This window comes from Engystomops pustulosus, chromosome 1 (genome assembly GCF_040894005.1).
Source record: "Engystomops pustulosus chromosome 1, aEngPut4.maternal, whole genome shotgun sequence".
Classification (NCBI taxonomy): Eukaryota; Metazoa; Chordata; class Amphibia; order Anura; family Leptodactylidae; genus Engystomops; species Engystomops pustulosus.
In genome coordinates, this window is record NC_092411.1 from 2,351,090 (window position 1) to 2,373,440 (window position 22,351).

General features: G+C 50.9%; 1 protein-coding gene across 8 annotated transcripts in view; it reads left to right on the forward strand.

The window, feature by feature from the left end:
- The window catches only part of CNTFR (ciliary neurotrophic factor receptor), a 313,015-nt gene that overhangs the window by 112,520 nt on the left and 178,144 nt on the right, over positions 1-22,351 (forward strand). Inside the window, exon 1 of one of the 8 annotated variants that reach the window (XM_072132730.1) lies at positions 7,847-7,932. The exons of the other annotated variants lie outside the window; for them this stretch is intronic. The gene's annotated coding sequence lies outside the window, so the exon portion shown is untranslated. Of the gene's footprint in view, positions 1-7,846; positions 7,933-22,351 lie in introns of those variants that run through there. 8 annotated transcript variants of the gene reach the window in all.

A 22,351-nucleotide genomic window follows, 5' to 3' on the forward strand; every position in this document is an offset into this window, starting at 1 on the left:
CCGGTTATTATATATGAGCAGCGGCCGGTTATTATATATGAGCACCGGCCGGTTATTATATATGAGCAGCGGCCGGTTATTATACATGAGCAGCGGCCGGTTATTATATATGAGCACCGGCCGGTTATTATATATGAGCAGCGGCCGGTTATTATATATGAGCACTGGCCGGTTATTATATATGAGCACTGGCCGGTTATTATATATGAGCATTGGCCGGTTATTATATATGAGCACTGGCCGGTTATTATATATGAGCACTGGCCGGTTATTATACATGAGCACCGGCCGGTTATTATATATGAGCAGCGGCCGGTTATTATATATGAGCAGCGGCCGGTTATTATACATGAGCAGCGGCCGGTTATTATATATGAGCACTGGCCGGTTATTATATATGAGCACTGGACGGTTATTATATATGAGCACTGGACGGTTATTATATATGAGCAGCGGCCGGTTATTATATATGAGCAGCGGCCGGTTATTATATATGAGCACTGGCCGGTTATTATATATGAGCAGCGGCCGGTTATTATATATGAGCAGCGGCCGGTTAGTATATATGAGCACTGGCCGGTTATTATATATGAGCAGCGGCCGGTTATTATACATGAGCACTGGCCGGTTATTATATATGAGCAGCGGCCGGTTATTATATATGAGCAGCGGCCGGTTATTATATATGAGCAGCGGCAGGTTATTATATATGAGCAGCGGCCGGTTATTATATATGAGCACCGGCCGGTTATTATACATGAGCAGCGGCCGGTTATTATATATGAGCAGCGGCCGGTTATTATATATGAGCAGCGGCCGGTTATTATACATGAGCAGCGGCCGGTTATTATATATGAGCACTGGCCGGTTATTATATATGAGCACTGGACGGTTATTATATATGAGCAGCGGCCGGTTATTATATATGAGCAGCGGCCGGTTATTATATATGAGCAGCGGCCGGTTATTATATATGAGCAGCGGCCGGTTATTATATATGAGCACTGGCCGGTTATTATATATGAGCACTGGCCGGTTATTATATATGAGCAGCGGCCGGTTATTATATATGAGCAGCGGGCGGTTATTATATATGAGCAGCGGGCGGTTATTATATATGAGCACTGGCCGGTTATTATATATGAGCAGCGGCCGGTTATTATATATGAGCACTGGCCGGTTATTATATATGAGCACTGGCCGGTTATTATATATGAGCAGCGGCCGGTTATTATATATGAGCAGCGGGCGGTTATTATATATGAGCACTGGCCGGTTATTATATATGAGCACTGGCCGGTTATTATACATGAGCAGCGGCCGGTTATTATATATGAGCAGCGGCCGGTTATTATACATGAGCAGCGGCCGGTTATTATATATGAGCAGCGGCCGGTTATTATATATGAGCACTGGCCGGTTATTATATATGAGCACTGGCCGGTTATTATACATGAGCAGCGGCCGGTTATTATATATGAGCACTGGCCGGTTATTATATATGAGCACTGGCCGGTTATTATACATGAGCAGCGGCCGGTTATTATATATGAGCAGCGGCCGGTTATTATACATGAGCAGCGGCCGGTTATTATACATGAGCAGCGGCCGGTTATTATACATGAGCAGCGGCCGGTTATTATATATGAGCAGCGGCCGGTTATTATATATGAGCACTGGCCGGTTATTATATATGAGCAGCGGCCGGTTATTATATATGAGCAGCGGCCGGTTATTATATATGAGCAGCGGCCGGTTATTATATATGAGCAGCGGCCGGTTATTATATATGAGCACTGGCCGGTTATTATATAACACTATGTAACACTACAGATAACACAGTGATATCTCCGAGTACAGATCATGTAGTAGATGTGTCCTGCAGTCCTATGTAACAGCACAGATAACACAGTGATATCTCTGAGTACAGATCATGTAGTAGATGTGTCCTGCAGTCCTATGTAACACCACAGATAACACAGTGATATCTCTGAGTACAGATCATGTAGTAGATGTGTCCTGCAGTCCCATGTAACACCACAGATAACAGTGATATCTCTGAGTACAAATCATGTAGTAGATGTGACCTGCAGTCCTATGTAACACCACAGATAACACAGTGATATCTCTGAGTACAGATCATGTAGTAGATGTGTCCTGCAGTCCTATGTAACACCACAGATAACACAGTGATATCTCTGAGTACAGATCATGTAGTAGATGTGTCCTGCAGTCCTATGTAACACCACAGATAACACAGTGATATCTCTGAGTACAAATCATGTAGTAGATGTGACCTGCAGTCCTATGTAACACCACAGATAACACAGTGATATCTCTGAGTACAGATCATGTAGTAGATGTGTCCTGCAGTCCTATGTAACACCACAGATAACACAGTGATATCTCTGAGTACAGATCATGTAGTGGATGTGTCCTGCAGTCCCATGTAACACCACAGATAACACAGTGATATCTCTGAGTAGAGATCATGTAGTAGATGTGCCCTGCAGTCCTATGTAACACCACAGATAACACAGTTATATCTCTGAGTACAGATCATGTAGTAGGTGTGTCCTGCAGTCCCATGTAACAGCACAGATAACACGGTGATATCTCTGAGTACAGATCATGTAGTAGATGTGTCCTGCAGTCCTATGTAACACCACAGATAACACAGTGATATCTCTGAGTACAGATCATGTAGTAGATGTGACCTGCAGTCCTATGTAACACCACAGATAACACAGTGATATCTCTGAGTACAGATCATGTAGTAGATGTGTCCTGCAGTCCTATGTAACACCACAGATAACACAGTGATATCTCTGAGTACAGATCATGTAGTAGATGCATCCTGCAGTCCTATGTAACACCACAGATAACACAGGGATATCTCTGAGTACAGATCATGTAGTAGATGTGTCCTGCAGTCCTATGTAACACCACAGATAACACAGTGATATCTCTGAGTACAGATCATGTAGTAGATGTGTCCTGCAGTCCTATGTAACACCACAGATAACACAGTGATATCTCTGAGTACAGATCATGTAGTAGATGTATCCTGCAGTCCTATGTAACACCACAGATAACACAGTGATATCTCTGAGTACAGATCATGTAGTAGTGTCCTGCAGTCCTATGTAACACCACAGATAACACAGTGATATCTCTGAGTACAGATCATGTAGTAGATGTGCCCTGCAGTCCTATGTAACAGCACAGATAACACAGTGATATCTCTGAGTACAGATCATGTAGTAGATGTGTCCTGCAGTCCCATGTAACACCACAGATAACACAGTGATATCTCTGAGTACAGATCATGTAGTAGATGTGCCCTGCAGTCCTATGTAACAGCACAGATAACACAGTGATATCTCTGAGTACAGATCATGTAGTAGATGTGTCCTGCAGTCCTATGTAACACCACAGATAACACAGTTATATCTCTGAGTACAGATCATGTAGTAGGTGTGTCCTGCAGTCCCATGTAACAGCACAGATAACACGGTGATATCTCTGAGTACAGATCATGTAGTAGATGTATCCTGCAGTCCTATGTAACACCACAGATAACACAGTGATATCTCTGAGTACAGATCATGTAGTAGATGTGTCCTGCAGTCCTATGTAACACCACAGATAACACAGTGATATCTCTGAGTACAGATCATGTAGTAGATGTGTCCTGCAGTCCTATGTAACACCACAGATAACACAGTGATATCTCCGAGTACAGATCATGTAGTAGATGTGTCCTGCAGTCCTATGTAACACCACAGATAACACAGTGATATCTCTGAGTACAGATCATGTAGTAGATGTATCCTGCAGTCCTATGTAACACCACAGATAACACAGTGATATCTCTGAGTACAGATCATGTAGTAGTGTCCTGCAGTCCTATGTAACACTACAGATAACACAGTGATATCTCTGAGTACAGATCATGTAGTAGATGTGACCTGCAGTCCCATGTAACACCACAGATAACACAGTGATATCTCTGAGTACAGATCATGTAGTAGATGTAACCTGCAGTCCTATGTAACACCACAGATAACACAGTGATATCTCTGAGTACAGATCATGTAGTAGATGTGTCCTGCAGTCCTATGTAACACCACAGATAACACAGTGATATCTCTGAGTACAGATCATGTAGTAGATGTGTCCTGCAGTCCTATGTAACACCACAGATAACACAGTGATATCTCTGAGTACAGATCATGTAGTAGATGTGTCCTGCAGTCCTATGTAACAGCACAGATAACACAGTGATATCTCCGAGTACAGATCATGTAGTAGATGTATCCTGCAGTCCTATGTAACACCACAGATAACACAGTGATATCTCTGAGTACAGATCATGTAGTAGATGTATCCTGCAGTCCTATGTAACACCACAGATAACACAGTGATATCTCTGAGTACAGATCATGTAGTAGTGTCCTGCAGTCCTATGTAACACCACAGATAACACAGTGATATCTCTGAGTACAGATCATGTAGTAGATGTGCCCTGCAGTCCTATGTAACAGCACAGATAACACAGTGATATCTCTGAGTACAGATCATGTAGTAGATGTGTCCTGCAGTCCCATGTAACACCACAGATAACACAGTGATATCTCTGAGTACAGATCATGTAGTAGATGTGCCCTGCAGTCCTATGTAACAGCACAGATAACACAGTGATATCTCTGAGTACAGATCATGTAGTAGATGTGTCCTGCAGTCCTATGTAACACCACAGATAACACAGTGATATCTCTGAGTACAGATCATGTAGTAGATGTGTCCTGCAGTCCTATGTAACACCACAGATAACACAGTGATATCTCTGAGTACAGATCATGTAGTAGATGTGTCCTGCAGTCCTATGTAACACCACAGATAACACAGTGATATCTCTGAGTACAGATCATGTAGTAGATGTGTCCTGCAGTCCTATGTAACACCACAGATAACACAGTGATATCTCTGAGTACAGATCATGTAGTAGATGTATCCTGCAGTCCCATGTAACAGCACAGATAACACAGTGATATCTCTGAGTACAGATCATGTAGTAGATGTGTCCTGCAGTCCTATGTAACACCACAGATAACACAGTGATATCTCTGAGTACAGATCATGTAGTAGATGTGTCCTGCAGTCCTATGTAACACCACAGATAACACAGTGATATCTCTGAGTACAGATCATGTAGTAGATGTGACCTGCAGTCCCATGTAACACCACAGATAACACAGTGATATCTCTGAGCACAGATCATGTAGTAGATGTGTCCTGCAGTCCTATGTAACACCACAGATAACACAGTGATATCTCTGAGTACAGATCATGTAGTAGATGTATCCTGCAGTCCCATGTAACACCACAGATAACACAGTGATATCTCTGAGTACAGATCATGTAGTAGTGTCCTGCAGTCCTATGTAACACCACAGATAACACAGTGATATCTCTGAGTACAGATCATGTAGTAGATGTGTCCTGCAGTCCTATGTAACAGCACAGATAACACAGTGATATCTCTGAGTACAGATCATGTAGTACAGGGGTCAGGAACCTTTTTGGCTGAGAGAGCCGTGAACACCACATATTTTAAACTGTAATTCTGTGAGAGCCATACAATATGCAAATTCCCCCCAGTAGATAGGTAGCCACGGCACATGTCCCCCAGTAGATAGGTAGCCACAGCACTTCCCCCTCTAGTAGATAGGTAGCCCAAGTACATGGCCCACTAGTAGATAGGTAGCCACAGCACATGCCCCCCAGTAGATAGGTAACAGCAGAACATGGCCTCCAGTAAATGGGCAGCCAAAGCACCTGCCCCTCACTAGATAGGTAGCCACATCACATGGGGTCCAGTAACTAGGTAGGCCCAGCACATGCCGCCCAGTAGATAGCTAGCCCCAGTACATGCCCCCAGTAGATAGGTAGCCACATCACATAACCCCCAGTAAATAGGTAGCCACGGCACATGCACCCCAGTAGATAGGTAGCCTCAGTACATGTTCCCAGTAGATATGTAGCCCCAGCACATGCACCCAAATAGACAGATAGCCCCAGCACATGACCCATAGTAGATAGGTAGCAACACCACATGCCCCCCCAGTATATTAGTAATCACGGCACATGCCTCATAGTAGATAGGTAGCACCATTGCATGCCTGCTAGTAAATAGGTAGCCACAGCACATGCCTCCCAGTAGATAGGTAGCCACAGCGCATGCCCCCCCAGTATATTAATAATCATGTCACATGCCCCATAGTAGATAGGTAGCAGAATTGCATGCCTGCTAGTAAATAGGTAGCCACAGCACATTGACCCCAGTAGATAGGTAGCCACAGCACATGCCTGCCAGTAGATAGGTACCCTCAGTACATGCTCCCCAGTAGATAGGTAGTCATAGCACATTCCTCCAGTAGATAGATAGCCCCAGCAAATGCCCTTAGTAGAAAGGTAGTCACAGCACATGACCCCCCAGTAGAAAGGTAGACACAGCACATGCTCCCCAGTGTATAGGTAGACACAGCACATTCTCCCCAGTGTATAGGTAGCCACAGCACATGCCTCCCAGTAGATAGGTAGCCACAACACATGACCCCATTATATAGGTAGCCAGAGCACATGCCCAAGTTAGATAGGTAGTCATAGCAAATATCCCCCAATAGACAGGTAGCCCCATCACATGCCCTCAGGACCCAGTAGATAGGTAGTGGCAGCACATACCCGCCCCCAGTAGATAGGTAGTCGCAACAAATAAAAAGGGAATACTCACCTACCTGTCTCCTTTCAGTGGCTTCTCATCACTCCAACGCTCTTCTCTATGACCCAGGCGCCGCTGCCATCATTGCTTCGGCAATGGGGCCTGGGTCATACAGTGGAGTGGATGCTGCTCTACTCTATGACACAGGCGCGGTCACCTAAGCAACGGTGCGGCGATGGTGCCTGGGTCACACTAAGAATGCAGGCAGTGGTAACATCCCGGCCTGCATCCAGTGATCATCGCTGTGTTTGTCTTACATGTACACACTGGCGATTGCTATAAATCAGTGATTTGTCTGAGAGCCAGATGCAGCCATCGAAAGAGCCACATATGGCTCCAGAGCCATAGGTTCCCTACCCCTGATGTAGTAGATGTGTCCTGCAGTCCTATGTAACACCACAGATAACACAGTGATATCTCTGAGTACAGATCATGTAGTAGATGTGTCCTGCAGTCCTATGTAACACCACAGATAACACAGTGATATGTCTGAGTACAGATCATGTAGTAGATGTGTCCTGCAGTCCTATGTAACAGCACAGATAACACAGTGATATCTCTGAGTACAGATCATGTAGTAGATGTGTCCTGCAGTCCTATGTAACACCACAGATAACACAGTGATATCTCTGAGTACAGATCATGTAGTAGATGTGTCCTGCAGTCCTATGTAACACCACAGATAACACAGTGATATCTCTCTGAGTACAGATCATGTAGTAGATGTGTCCTGCAGTCCTATGTAACACCACAGATAACACAGCGATATCTCTGAGTACAGATCATGTAGTAGATGTGACATGCAGTCCCATGTAAGAGCACAGATAACACAGTGATATCTCTGAGTACAGATCATGTAGTAGATGTGTCCTGCAGTCCCATGTAAGAGCACATAATCCGGGCAGTGCCTGTGGCTCTCGGGCTTGTTCTCAGGAATGCGGGGGTCTGGTGGTGGGGGGCTGTCACCCGGCACATTCCTCGCCCTCTGGAGGGTCACATGCCTCTGATCTCCTTACACACTCATTTCCATTCAATGTCTTATGAAAGAATTCATCAATCATGTTGGGGGGATTAGAGGCCGGGACCCCCTGCTCTCCCTCCTCAGTCTCAGGCTCCTCCGGGCAGCGCACGGGCCACACTGCGGATCTGTGAGTACACCATGCAGAATCATATCAGAACTACAAGTCCCAGCAGGTCCTGATAGAATCGGGGGGGGGGGGGGGACTACAAATCCTAATATGCTACAACAGAGGTACTACAAGCCCCAGCATGCTATGTTACAGGTACTACAAGCCCCAGCATGCTATGTTACAGGTACTACAAGCCCCAGCATGCTATGGTAGATGTACTACAAGTCCCAGTGCCCTCGGTGTGATGTCCTGCAGTGTATTGTGGGTGATGGGTGCCCTCAGTGTGATGTCCTGCAGTGTATTGTGGGTGCTGGGTGCCCTCGGTGTGATGTCCTGCATTGTATTGTGGGTGATGGGTGCCCTCAGTGTGATGTCCTGCAGTGTATTGTGGGTGATGGGTGCCCTCAGTGTGATGTCCTGCAGTGTATTGTGGGTGATGGGTGCCCTCAGTGTGATGTCCTGCAGTGTATTGTGGGTGCTGGGTGCCCTCAGTGTGATGTCCTGCATTGTATTGTGGGTGATGGGTGTCCTCAGTGTGATGTGCTGCAGTGTATTGTGGGTGATGGGTGCCCTCAGTGTGATGTCCTGCAGTGTATTGTGGGTGATGGGTGCCCTCAGTGTGATGTCCTGCAGTGTATTGTGGGTGCTGGGGGCCCTCAGTGTGATGTCCTGCAGTGTATTGTGGGTGATGGGTGCCCTCAGTGTGGTGTCCTGCAGTGTATTGTGGGTGATGGGTGCCCTCAGTGTGATGTCCTGCAGTGTATTGTGGGTGCTGGGTGCCCTCAGTGTGATGTCCTGCATTGTATTGTGGGTGATGGGTGTCCTCAGTGTGATGTGCTGCAGTGTATTGTGGGTGATGGGTGCCCTCAGTGTGATGTCCTGCAGTGTATTGTGGGTGATGGGTGCCCTCAGTGTGATGTCCTGCAGTGTATTGTGGGTGATGGGGGCCCTCAGTGTGATGTCCTGCAGTGTATTGTGGGTGATGGGTGCCCTCAGTGTGATGTCCTGCAGTGTATTGTGGGTGATGGGTGCCCTCAGTGTGATGTCCTGCAGTATATTGTGGGTGATGGGTGCCCTCAGTGTGGTGTCCTGCAGTGTATTGTGGGTGATGGGTGCCCTCAGTGTGATGTCCTGCAGTGTATTGTGGGTGCTGGGTGCCCTCAGTGTGATGTCCTGCAGTGTATTGTGGGTGATGGGTGCCCTCAGTGTGATGTCCTGCAGTGTATTGTGGGTGCTGGGTGCCCTCAGTGTGATGTCCTGCAGTGTATTGTGGGTGCTGGGTGCCCTCAGTGTGATGTCCTGCAGTGTATTGTGGGTGCTGGGTGCCCTCGGTGTGATGTCCTGCAGTGTATTCTGGGTGCTGGGTGCCCTCGGTGTGATGTCCTGCAGTGTATTGTGGGTGCTGGGTGCCCTCGGTGTGATGTCCTGCAGTGTATTGTGGGTGATGGGTGCCCTCAGTGTGATGTCCTGCAGTGTATTGTGGGTGATGGGTGCCCTCAGTGTGATGTCCTGCAGTGTATTGTGGGTGATGGGTGCCCTCAGTGTGATGTCCTGCAGTGTATTGTGGGTGATGGGTGCCCTCAGTGTGATGTCCTGCAGTGTATTGTGGGTGATGGGTGCCCTCAGTGTGGTGTCCTGCAGTGTATTGTGGGTGATGGGTGCCCTCAGTGTGATGTCCTGCAGTGTATTGTGGGTGCTGGGTGCCCTCAGTGTGATGTCCTGCAGTGTATTGTGGGTGATGAGGGCCCTCAGTGTGATGTCCTGCAGTGTATTGTGGGTGCTGGGTGCCCTCGGTGTGATGTCCTGCAGTGTATTGTGGGTGATGGGTGTCCTCAGTGCTATGTCCTGCAGTGTATTGTGGGTGCTGGGTGCCCTCGGTGTGATGTCCTGCAGTGTATTGTGGGTGATGGGTGCCCTCAGTGTGATGTCCTGCAGTGTATTGTGGGTGATGGGTGTCCTCGGTGTGATGTCCTGCAGTGTATTGTGGGTGATGGGTGCCATCAGTGCTATGTCCTGCAGTGTATTGTGGGTGATGGGTGCCCTCAGTGTGATGTCCTGCATTGTATTATGTGTGCTGGGTGCCCTCGGTGTGATGTCCTGCAGTGTATTGTGGGTGCTGGGTGCCCCCTCTATTTGCCCAGACTCTTTGGCGCCATCATCAGGTTTAGTTGCAGGCAGCGATGCTGTGATTTTGCTGAGCGGGCAGATTAGAGGGGGAGGGGTGGGGGTATCGTATCCGTCATCTGATAAGTGTAGAGACGTATCCGAGCCGCTCTGTGTATCCAACACATTAATTATTGATACAGTGTAACTGATTCAGGATAAGGATCATGACCGGAGGAAGGGGAGGGGGGGGTAAAGAGTTAATCCAGGAGTCGCACGCTGTCCGGACATTGGTAAGTCCCCCGCTACCATATGGTACACGCTCAGCACTGGTGCCCCTGCAGTCTCCAGGACCCTCGGCTGCTCTGCAGGGGTAGTAATGCCTCCTCTGGGGTAACTGTGGCTGGGCCTATTGTTCCTCATGGCTGGTTGTTATATATATACATGTAATATATTATCTGTACAGGGGACGGAACGTATTCTCACCCCTTTATTCACACTTTGTGTCATTGCAGCCGATTGGTAAGATCAAAAAAGTTTTTTTTTGCCCCAAATCCTGACAGAAATGTAGAAGCGTTGGAGCCGGTGCAGCCCGGAGGCTTCTTGGGAAGATGCTACAAGTTCCTCCCCCCTGGATTTGGGGACCTCGGCCTCCTCCTCTCCAGGTCCTCAGGTTGGATGGTGAACATTGGTGGAGGCCATTCTCCAGTCTCTCCAGAGATGCTCCATTGGGTTTAGGTCCAGGTTCTGGCTGGTCCGGTCAGGAATGGTCACAGAGATGTTCTGGAGCTTCTGCTTTGTTATTTTATCCGTGTGCTTTGGGTCAGTGTCTTGTTGAAAGGTTCGGCCCAGTCTGAGGTCCGGAGCATCTGGAAGAGGTTCTCATCCAGAGCATGATGCTGCCCCCCATAGCATGATGCTGCCCCCCATAGCATGATGCTGCCCCCCATAGCATAATGCTGCCCCCCATAGCCTGATGCTGCCCCCCATAGCCTGATGCTGCCCCCCATAGCATGATGCTGCCCCCCATAGCCTGATGCTGCCCCCCATAGCATGATGCTGCCCCCCCATAGCCTGATGCTGCCCCCCATAGCATGTTGCTGCCCCCCATAGCCTGATGCTGCCCCCCCCATAGCATGATGCTGCCCCCCATAGCCTGATGCTGCCCCCCATAGCATGTTGCTGCCCCCCATAGCCTGATGCTGCCCCCCCATAGCATGATGCTGCCCCCCATAGCATGATGCTGCCCCCCATAGCATGATGCTGCCCCCCATAGCATGATGCTGCCCCCCATAGCCCGATGCTGCCCCCCATAGCATGATGCTGCCCCCCCCATAGCATGATGCTGCCCCCCATAGCATGATGCTGCCCCCCATAGCATGATGCTGCCCCCCATAGCATGATGCTGCCCCCCATAGCATAATGCTGCCCCCCATAGCCTGATGCTGCCCCCCATAGCCTGATGCTGCCCCCCATAGCATGATGCTGCCCCCCATAGCCTGATGCTGCCCCCCATAGCATGATGCTGCCCCCCCATAGCCTGATGCTGCCCCCCATAGCATGTTGCTGCCCCCCATAGCCTGATGCTGCCCCCCCCATAGCCTGATGCTGCCCCCCATAGCCTGATGCTGCCCCCCATAGCATGTTGCTGCCCCCCATAGCCTGATGCTGCCCCCCCATAGCATGATGCTGCCCCCCATAGCATGATGCTGCCCCCCATAGCATGATGCTGCCCCCCATAGCATGATGCTGCCCCCCATAGCATGATGCTGCCCCCCATAGCCCGATGCTGCCCCCCATAGCCTGATGCTGCCCCCCATAGCCTGATGCTGCCCCCCATAGCATGATGCTGCCCCCCATAGCATGGTGCTGCCCCCCCCCATAGCATGATGCTGCCCCCCATAGCATGATGCTGCCCCCCATGTGTCACTGCTGGGATTGTATTTGGCAAGTGTTTTCTCCACCGCTTAGAATTAACACCAAAAAGTCCAATCTCCAGAGAGAATCTTATTTCTCATAGTCTGGATCCTTCATGTGTCGTGCACTGGGGAGAAGCTTCCAGACTCTGCCATAAAGCCCCGACTGCTGGAGGCTGCAGTGATAGGTGACTACCGTCTACCTGCTGCATCTCTGGAGCTCAGACACAGGGATCCTGGGGTCTTCTTTACCTCCATCACCAAGGCTCCTCTCCCACCCACAAGCCAGATAGAAGAAGAGTTGTGGTCGTCCCAAACTTCTTCCATTTAAGGATTATGGAGGCCACTGTGCTCTTAGGAACCTTGAATGCTGCAAAATTCTTTTGCAACCTTGGCCAGATCTATGCCTTGACACAATTCTGCCTCTGAGCTCCTTGGGCAGTTCCTTAGACCTCATGATTCTCTTGTGCTGTGACCTGCACTGTGAGCTGTGAGATCTTATATAGACAGTCGTGTGCATTTCCTAATCAAGTTCAATCAGTGCAATCAGTTCAGTGATGGTATTGTGGTTCTGGTCTTGCTACTGTGGTTGTGGTGTAGGTTATAGTGTGGCAGAAGGGATGTGGTTGTGGTGTTGGAGGTCTTGATACTATAGGTTTTGGTACTATGCTTGGGGTCTTGATTGTAGTGTGATATTGGTGATGCTGTGGAGTTTCCCTGTCGCTCAGGGATATTTGGGCCCTCTCCCCCCTTTGGATCCGTGTCATGTGCATGTTGCAGCGAGGACACGGGTCGGGACACGTGTGATGCTGAGACGGAATTAATTGAAATCTTTAAAAATTCATCTGTAGTAATGAGCGTGCGGCTCCCCCGGTGTGCGGACGCCGACCGGATAATTAGTGATGTGAAGCATGGAAATAATATCATCTAGAGATGGGAATTAATAGGGACACTGGTACGGAGGCGGCGGAGTGTGACCGCTCTATCAGCCGCTGTCGCCCCCATGTGACATCTGCTCAGGTGATATCCACCCGCTGATCCGCCATCATCTCCCTAGCCACCGGTGGGGTCAGGGTGTCCACCCGCTGATCCGCCATCATGTCCCTAGCCACCGGTGGGGTCAGGGTGTCCACCCGCTGATCCGCCATCATCTCCCTAGCCACCGGTGGGGTCAGGGTGTCCACCCGCTGATCCGCCATCATCTCCCTAGCCACCGGTGGGGTCAGGGTGTCCGCCTTGGTGCCCCTGTCTTGTTTCGTTATGGAGCCCTCAGCACATTGCCCCAGAAAAGCCAAACAGATATGGTCTGGCAATGGGGGGTCTGGAGGGGTCTCGGGGATGACTCATTTCACACCTTAGACCCTGAAATCTCTAAGTAACAGCCAGAACTGATATGTAGCATAGAGCGGGGCCAGAGGTCCCTGTATGGACCCCAGGCAGAGGATTGCACCCCAATAACACTCAAATGATTAGACACAAGTGTGAATGAAGGGTGGTCACAGGACCCTCCAGCACTAGTACGGGACCGACCTGAAATGGAGCAGGTAGTGGCCCCCATATGTTGTGGGGCCCCTGCACTCACATACATGCAGGTTATAGGGCGCCATGGAGGACATCTCACCCAGAACTGGTAAGAGGGACCCATAGCGACCAGGACAGGTCTATCCGTGGTCCATACACACCCGGGGGTCCACACACTGACCTCTCCAGGGGTCGCTGGCACATCTGTCAGTCTGCTGTCAGCTTTGTCATGGTAATAGTGGTGCAGGGGGTGATAGTCGGGGCTCAGCAGTCAATGTATTTGGAGGCAAATGAGGGCAAACAGCGTCCGTGCGCATGTGAATGACTGGAGATAAGACCTTCGCACACACGAGTGCCCCCCACCACATGCAGAACTTCACTCCTCCACTGTGCACCCTCCGCACACAGCAGAGCCGAAGGAGTGACACCAAAAGACCAGACCCCAACATCTGGAGGAATCATAGGGACTGGAGCAGGAACTGGTAAGACACGGAGAGCTGGTGCTGAAGACGACCGAGATAACGATGGTGATAGCGATGACGATGGGAGGGATAAGATAATAGTGATGACAATGGGAGAGGTAGTGATGATGGTGAAGATAAAGGGATGATGCTGCTGCTGATGATGATGATTACGGGGTGATATTTATGGTGATAGCGGTGAGGATAGTGATGAAATTGATGATTATATTTTTAGTGATAATTACGGTGATAATGATGTTGGTGAGGAAATTGATGATGGTGACATTGTTGATGATCATTTGGTGACGATGATGATCATCATTTCTGGGCCTCCTGGCTTCCTGTAGCCGCGTTCTCATCTTCTTCACAATGGGGCTCATTTACTAAGGGTCCGAATCGCTTTTTTCCACCGGGTTTCCCGAATTTTTCCTATTTGCGCCGATTTGCCCTGGGATTTTGGAGCACGCGATCGGATTGTGGCGCATCGGCGCCGGCTTTCATGCGACAGAAATCTGGGGAACGTGGCCGTCGGAACACCCGACGGATTCGGAAAAACCGCTGAATTTAAAAAACGAATCAAGCACTCACATGCACCGGGAAGAAGGTGAACTCTGGCGGACCTCAGCGCAGCAGCGACACCTGCAGGATATCGGGCGCACGACCTTAGTGAATCGCTGGAAGACCCGAATCCACGTAGGACAACGCGCCGCTGGATCACGACAGGACCAGGTAAGTAAATGAGCCCCAATGTCTCAAGTTCTTGAGGTCACATGTTATTTTTTTCTCACCTCATCCATAGGGGGCGTTATGGTGCAAGGACATGAGGCTGGGGCAGATTTACTTACCCTGTCCTGTCGCAATCCCGCGGTGCGTTGTCCGACGAGGATTCGGGTCCGGCGTGATTCACTAAGATCGTGCGTCCGAGTTCCATCCTGTGTCGCTGCTGGGCCGATGGTCCGCCGGAGTTCACCTTCTTCTTCCTGGTGCATGTGAGTGCTGATCTTGCGACACAATTCCTTTTTTAAATTCCGCGGTTTGTCCGAATCCGTCGGGTTGTCCGACGGCCACGCCCCCTGATTTCTGTTGCCTGCAAGCCGGTGCCGATGCGCCAAAATCCGATCGCATCCAGCATTGTCCAATATTACGCTGTATACACATGACCTGTAGGGAGTCACGGGGGCGGAGCAGACTCATCCTGGGATGTATGGTCTGGGGTCTGTATGGACCTGTTGCCTTGGGGGTATTTGAATATATTTAGGGATATGGTCTTGGGTCTATATAGTTCAGTTTTTGTATTAGTTTAGGTCTTGTCTGGGGTCTGTAATTCAGGGGATCTGGGGGTCTCTACATTTTCTGTATTTGGGGATGTATTTATTTAGGAGCCGGTCCTTTGCATTAGTTTAGGAGGGTTGTCCTAAGACTGACAAGGGGTGCGGTTTGGGGTCTGGTTTTGAGGTGTGGTTTGGGTTCTATGTTGGGGTAGGAGCCTAGTTTTGGGTTTATATTATTTTGGGAGTTTAGTCAGGGGTCTGAGTTAGGTCTTCAGACATGTATAGTTTTACGGGTAACGTTTGGGGTCTACTTACCTACGTAGATTCCCAAGTCATCCTCATCCATGTAGATATTTTATGATGTCCTGACGTGTAGCCTGCAACTTTTAAAACTTTATTTTATTGATATCCTAATCAGCTTCAGAGGCTGCTCGGGGTGTGGAGTATTGCGGCCCAGAGACCTGTCACGGAGGCGTGTCCCAGGAGAACCGGCCTTGTCCGCGTCTGTCAGGGCCAGCGAGGGGATACAAGAAGAGGGGGAGGCCGCAGTGTCGTCAAGGGATCCCCTGGGGCACTTCCGGTGTGTGTGTAGTGAAGGGATCCCCTCGGGCACTCCCGGTGTGTGTGTAGTGGAGGGATCCCCTGGGGCACTCCCGGTGTGTGTGTAGTGAAGGGATCCCCTGGGGCACTCCCTGTGTGTGTGTAGTGAAGGGATCCCCTGGGGCACTCTCGGTGTGTGTGTGTAGTGAAGGGATCCCCTGGGGCACTCCCGGTGTGTGTGTAGTGAAGGGATCCCCTGGGGCACTCCCGGTGTGTGTGTAGTGAAGGGATCCCCTGGGGCACTCCCGGTGTGTGTGTAGTGAAGGGATCCCTTGGGGCACTCCCGGTGTGTGTGTAGTGAAGGGATCTCCTGGGGCACTCCCGGTGTGTGTGTAGTGAAGGGATCTCCTGGGGCACTCCTGGTGTGTGTGTAGTGAAGGGATCTCCTGGGGCACTCCTGGTGTGTGTGTAGTGAAGGGATCCCCTGGGGCACTCCCGGTGTGTGTGTAGTGAAGGGATCTCCTGGGGCACTCCCGGTGTGTGTGTGTAGTGAAGGGATCCCCTGGGGCACTCCCTGTGTGTGTGTAGTGAAGGGATCCCCTGGGGCACTCCTGGTGTGTGTGTAGTGAAGGGATCCCCTGGGGCACTCCCGGTGTGTGTGTAGTGAAGGGATCCCCTGGGGCACTCCCTGTGTGTGTGTAGTGAAGGGATCCCCTGGGGCACTCCCGGTGTGTGTGTAGTGAAGAGATCCCCTGGGTCACTCCCGGTGTGTGTGTAGTGAAGGGATCCCCTGGGGCACTCCCGGTGTGTGTAGTGAAGGGATCCCCTGGGGCACTCCTGGTGTGTGTGTAGTGAAGGGATCCCCTGGGGCACTCCCGGTGTGTGTAGTGAAGGGATGCCCTGGGGCACTCCCGGTGTGTGTGTAGTGAAGGGATCCCCTGGGGCACTCCCGGTGTGTGTGTGTAGTGAAGGGATCCCCTGGGGCACTTCCGGTGTGTGTGTAGTGAAGGGATCCCCTGGGGCACTCCCGGTGTGTGTGTAGTGAAGGGATCCCCTGGGGCACTCCCGGTGTGTGTCTAGTGAAGGGATCCCCTGGGGCACTCCCGGTGTGTGTCTAGTGAAGGGATCCCCTGGGGCACTCCCGGTGTGTGTAGTGAAGGGATCCCCTGGGGCACTCCCTGTGTGTGTGTAGTGAAGGGATCCCCTGGGGCACTCCCGGTGTGTGTGTAGTGAAGGGATCCCCTGGGGCACTCCTGGTGTGTGTGTAGTGAAGGGATCCCCTGGGGCACTCCCAGTGTGTGTGTAGTGAAGGGATCCCCTGGGGCACTCCCGGTGTGTGTGTGTAGTGAAGGGATCCCCTGGGGCACTCCCAGTGTGTGTGTAGTGAAGGGATCCCCTGGGGCACTCCCGGTGTGTGTGTGTAGTGAAGGGATCCCCTGGGGCACTCCCGGTGTGTGTGTGTAGTGAAGGGATCTCCTGGGGCACTCCCTGTGTGTGTGTAGTGAAGGGATCCCCTGGGGCACTCCCGGTGTGTGTGTAGTGTAGGGATCCCCTGGGGCACTCCCTGTGTGTGTGTAGTGAAGGGATCCCCTGGGGCACTCCTGGTGTGTGTGTAGTGAAGGGATCCCCTGGGGCACTCCCGGTGTGTGTGTAGTGAAGGGATCCCCTGGGGCACTCCCGGTGTGTGTGTAGTGAAGGGATCCCCTGGGGCACTCCTGGTGTGTGTGTAGTGAAGGGATCCCCTGGGGCACTCCCGGTGTGTGTGTAGTGAAGGGATCCCCTGGGGCACTCCCGGTATGTGTGTAGTGAAGGGATCCCCTGGGGCACTCCCGGTGTGTGTGTAGTGAAGGGATCCCCTGGGCCACTCTCGTGTGTGTATAGTGAAGGGATCCCCTGGGGCACTCCCAGTGTGTGTGTAGTGAAGGGATCCCCTGGGGCACTCTCGTGTGTGTGTAGTGAAGGGATCCCCTGGGGCACTCTCGGTGTGTGTGTGTAGTGAAGGGATCCCCTGGGGCACTCTCGGTGTGTGTGTGTAGTGAAGGGATCCCCTGGGGCACTCCCGGTGTGTGTGTGTAGTGAAGGGATCCCCTGGGGCACTCCCGGTGTGTGTGTGTAGTGAAGGGATCCCCTGGGGCACTCCCAGTGTGTGTGTAGTGAAGGGATCCCCTGGGGCACTCCAGGTGTGTGTGTAGTGAAGGGATCCCCTGGGGCACTCCCGGTGTGTGTGTAGTGAAGGGATCCCCTGGGGCACTCCCGGTGTGTGTCTAGTGAAGGGATCCCCTGGGGCACTCCCGGTGTGTGTAGTGAAGGGATCCCCTGGGGCACTCCCTGTGTGTTTGTAGTGAAGGGATCCCCTGGGGCACTCCCGGTGTGTGTGTAGTGAAGGGATCCCCTGGGGCACTCCCGGTGTGTGTAGTGAAGGGATCCCCTGGGGCACTCCCGGTGTGTGTGTAGTGAAGGGATCCCCTGGGGCACTCCTGGTGTGTGTGTAGTGAAGGGATCCCCTGGGGCACTCCCGGTGTGTGTGTAGTGTAGGGATCCCCTGGGGCACTCCCGGTGTGTGTGTAGTGTAGGGATCCCCTGGGGCACTCCCGGTGTGTGTGTAGTGTAGGGATCCCCTGGGGCACTCCCGGTATGTGTGTAGTGAAGGGATCCCCTGGGGCACTCCCGGTGTGTGTCTAGTGAAGGGATCCCCTGGGGCACTCCCGGTGTGTTTGTAGTGAAGGGATCCCCTGGGGCACTCCCGTTGTGTGTAGTGAAGGGATCCCCTGGGGCACTCCCGGTGTGTGTGTAGTGTAGGGATCCCCTGGGGCACTCCCGTTGTGTGTAGTGAAGGGATCCCCTGGGGCACTCCCGGTGTGTGTGTAGTGTAGGGATCCCCTGGGGCACTCCCGGTGTGTGTGTAGTGTAGGGATCCCCTGGGGCACTCCCGGTGTGTGTGTAGTGTAGGGATCCCCTGGGGCACTCCCGGTGTGTGTGTGTAGTGAAGGGATCCCCTGGGGCACTCCCGGTGTGTGTGTAGTGAAGGGATCCCCTGGGGCACTCCCGGTATGTGTGTAGTGAAGGGATCCCCTGGGGCACTCCTGGTGTGTGTAGTGAAGGGATCCCCTGGGGCACTCCCGGTGTGTGTGTAGTGAAGGGATCCCCTGGGGCACTCCCGGTGTGTGTGTAGTGTAGGGATCCCCTGGGGCACTCCCGGTGTGTGTGTAGTGAAGGGATCCCCTGGGGCAGTTAGTGAAGGTCTGTATTGGTTTTGGGGACTTCTCTAGGGTCTGTAATAGTTTAGGACTCTGTTCTGGGGTGTGTATTAGTATGGGGCAATTGTCTTGGGTCTGTATAACATTTAGGAGTCTGGTCTGGGATCATCAATAGTTTTGGGGTCTAGTCTGTGGTTTGTATAAGTGTAGGCCTCTGGTCTTGGGTCTGTATTAGTTTCGGGATTTTGTCTTGGGTCAGTATTGGTGTCGGGATCTGATCTGGGGTCTGTATTAGTTTAGGCCTCTGGTTTCGGGGTCTTTTTTAGTTTGGGGCTCTGGTTTTTAGGGACTGTATTAGTCAGGGGTCTGTGTTAGTTTATGAGTCTGTATTGGTGTACGGGGCTTCTCCAGGGTGTGTATTAGTTTAGGGGTGATATAATCGATGACTCTTGTGAATTTCCCCCCCTACACTCAGTATTACAGTCAAGCTGTGTGTCGCGGTGATGGGGTCCGGCCACGGGGGAGGTCACTGACCTCATCCTGGGCTTCGTGTGTGGGGGCATCTCCTGACCCCGCTATGGGGCTGACCTGTCACTGTTATCTCCCGGGTACAAAGCCTCTGTGTGTGGCCATTGTCCTCTAGGAAGGCCCCCACCTCACATGGTCACCAGGGGGTCCTCTTCATATGTTAACTATCCCCCCATCACGGGGTTAATCATACTCCACTGGTAGAAAGCTTCTGCTCATCCTGCGCCTCCTGATTCTTGCAGTGATGACTGTCGGCCGCCATGGCTGGACGTCACGGCGTTGGGTGTCACGTTGGCCTTGGGCACGGATCTGCAGATCTTCCAGACACAGATAAGACGTTAGTGAGAATATTGTCCTATGTAAATGATGTCAGCATCTTCTCGGAAGGCTTATTAGGGCGCAGTCACGTCTCCCTGACCAGAATATATTAGCATACATTGTGCGGCCGCGGCCAGCGCCTCCTTTACATATCTCACTTCTCCCTCCTGGACATCCTCTGATTAGCGCGGGAAGGAAGGAGCCGCGGTCACACTCCACCGAATACACCCAGTGCTTAACCCTGGCGGAAGATATTGGGGTGCCTTCTCCCAAAGCAGAGAGGGAAGCACCCCCAGACACCGGTGTAACTGCAAGCTCCTGGGCCCCAGCTTATTCTGGTGGGGAAAAAAAGCTATGGAGCCCCTTCCAGCACCAGAACCCGGTAATAGCTACACCCCAGCCAGCTGTATATACAGCCACCACTAGGGGAGCTCAGGAGATTACTACATACTGTATATACAGCCACCACTAGGGGGGAGCTCAGGAGATTACTACATACTGTATATACAGCCACCACTAGGGGAGCTCAGGAGATTACTACATACTGTATATACAGACACCACTAGGGGGGAGCTCAGGAGATTACTACATACTGTATATACAGCCACCACTAGGGGATCTCAGGAGATTACTACATACTGTATATACAGCCACCACTAGGAGGAGCTCAGGAGATTACTACATACTGTATATACAGCCACCACTAGGGGAGCTCAGGAGATTACTACATACTGTATATACAGACACCACTAGGGGGGAGCTCAGGAGATTACTACATACTGTATATACAGCCACCACTAGGGGAGCTCAGGAGATTACTACATACTGTACATACACCACCACTAGGGGGAGCTCAGGAGATTACTACATACTGTATATACAGCCACCACTAGGGGGAGCTGAGGAGATTATTACATACTGTATATACAGCCACCACTAGGGGAGCTCAGGAGATTACTACATACTGTATATACAGCCACCACTAGGGGGAGCTCAGGAGATTACTACATACTGTATATACAGCCACGACTAGGAGGAGCTCAGGAGATTACTACATACTGTATATACAGCCACCACTAGGGGGAGCTGAGGAGATTACTACATACTGTATATACAACCACCACTAGGAGGAGCTCAGGAGATAACTAGATACTGTAGATACAGCCACCACTAGGAGGAGCTCAGGAGATTACTACATACTGTATATACACCACCACTAGGAGGAGCTCAGGAGATTACTACATACTGTATATACAGCCACCACTAGGGGGAGCTGAGGAGATTACTACATACTGTATATACAACCACCACTAGGAGGAGCTCAGGAGATAACTAGATACTGTATATACAGCCACCACTAGGAGGAGCTCAGGAGATTACTACATACTGTATATACAGCCACCACTAGGGGGAGCTCAGGAGATTACTACATACTGTACATACACCACCACTAGGAGGAGCTCAGGAGATTACTACATACTGTATATACAGCCACCACTAGGGGGAGCTCAGGAGATTACTACATACTGTATATACAGCCACCACTAGGGGAGCTCAGGAGATTACTACATACTGTATATACAGCCACCACTAGGGGGAGCTGAGGAGATTATTACATACTGTATATACAGCCACCACTAGGGGAGCTCAGGAGATTACTACATACTGTATATACAGCCACCACTAGGGGGAGCTCAGGAGATTACTACATACTGTATATACAGCCACCACTAGGGGGAGCTCAGGAGATTACTACATACTGTATATACAGCCACCACTAGGGGGAGCTGAGGAGATTATTACATACTGTATATACAGCCACCACTAGGGGAGCTCAGGAGATTACTACATACTGTATATACAGCCACCACTAGGGGGAGCTCAGGAGATTACTACATACTGTATATACAGTCACCACTAGGAGGAGCTCAGGAGATTACTACATACTGTATATACAGCCACCACTAGGGGGAGCTCAGGAGATTACTACATACTGTATATACATCCACCACTAGGGGAACTCAGGAGATTACTACATACTGTATATACAGCCACCACTAGGGGAGCTCAGGAGATTACTACATACTGTATATACAGCCACCACTAGGGGGAGCTCAGGAGATTTCTACATGCTGTATATACAGCCACCACTAGGGGGAGCTCAGGAGATTACTACACACTGTATATACATCCACCACTAGGGGGAGCTCAGGAGATTACTACATACTGTATATACAGCCACCACTAGGGGGAGCTCGGGAGATTACTACATACTGTATATACAGCCACCACTAGGGGAGCTCAGGAGATTACTACATACCGTATATACAGCCACCACTAGGGGGAGCTCAGGAGATTACTACATACTGTATATACAGCCACCACTAGGGGGAGCTCAGGAGATTACTAAATACTGTATATACAGCCACCACTAGGGGGAGCTCAGGAGATTTCTACATGCTGTATATACAGCCACCACTAGGGGGAGCTCAGGAGATTACTACATACGGTATAAACACCACCACTAGGAGGAGCTCAGGAGATTACTACATACTGTATATACACCACCACTAGGGGGAGCT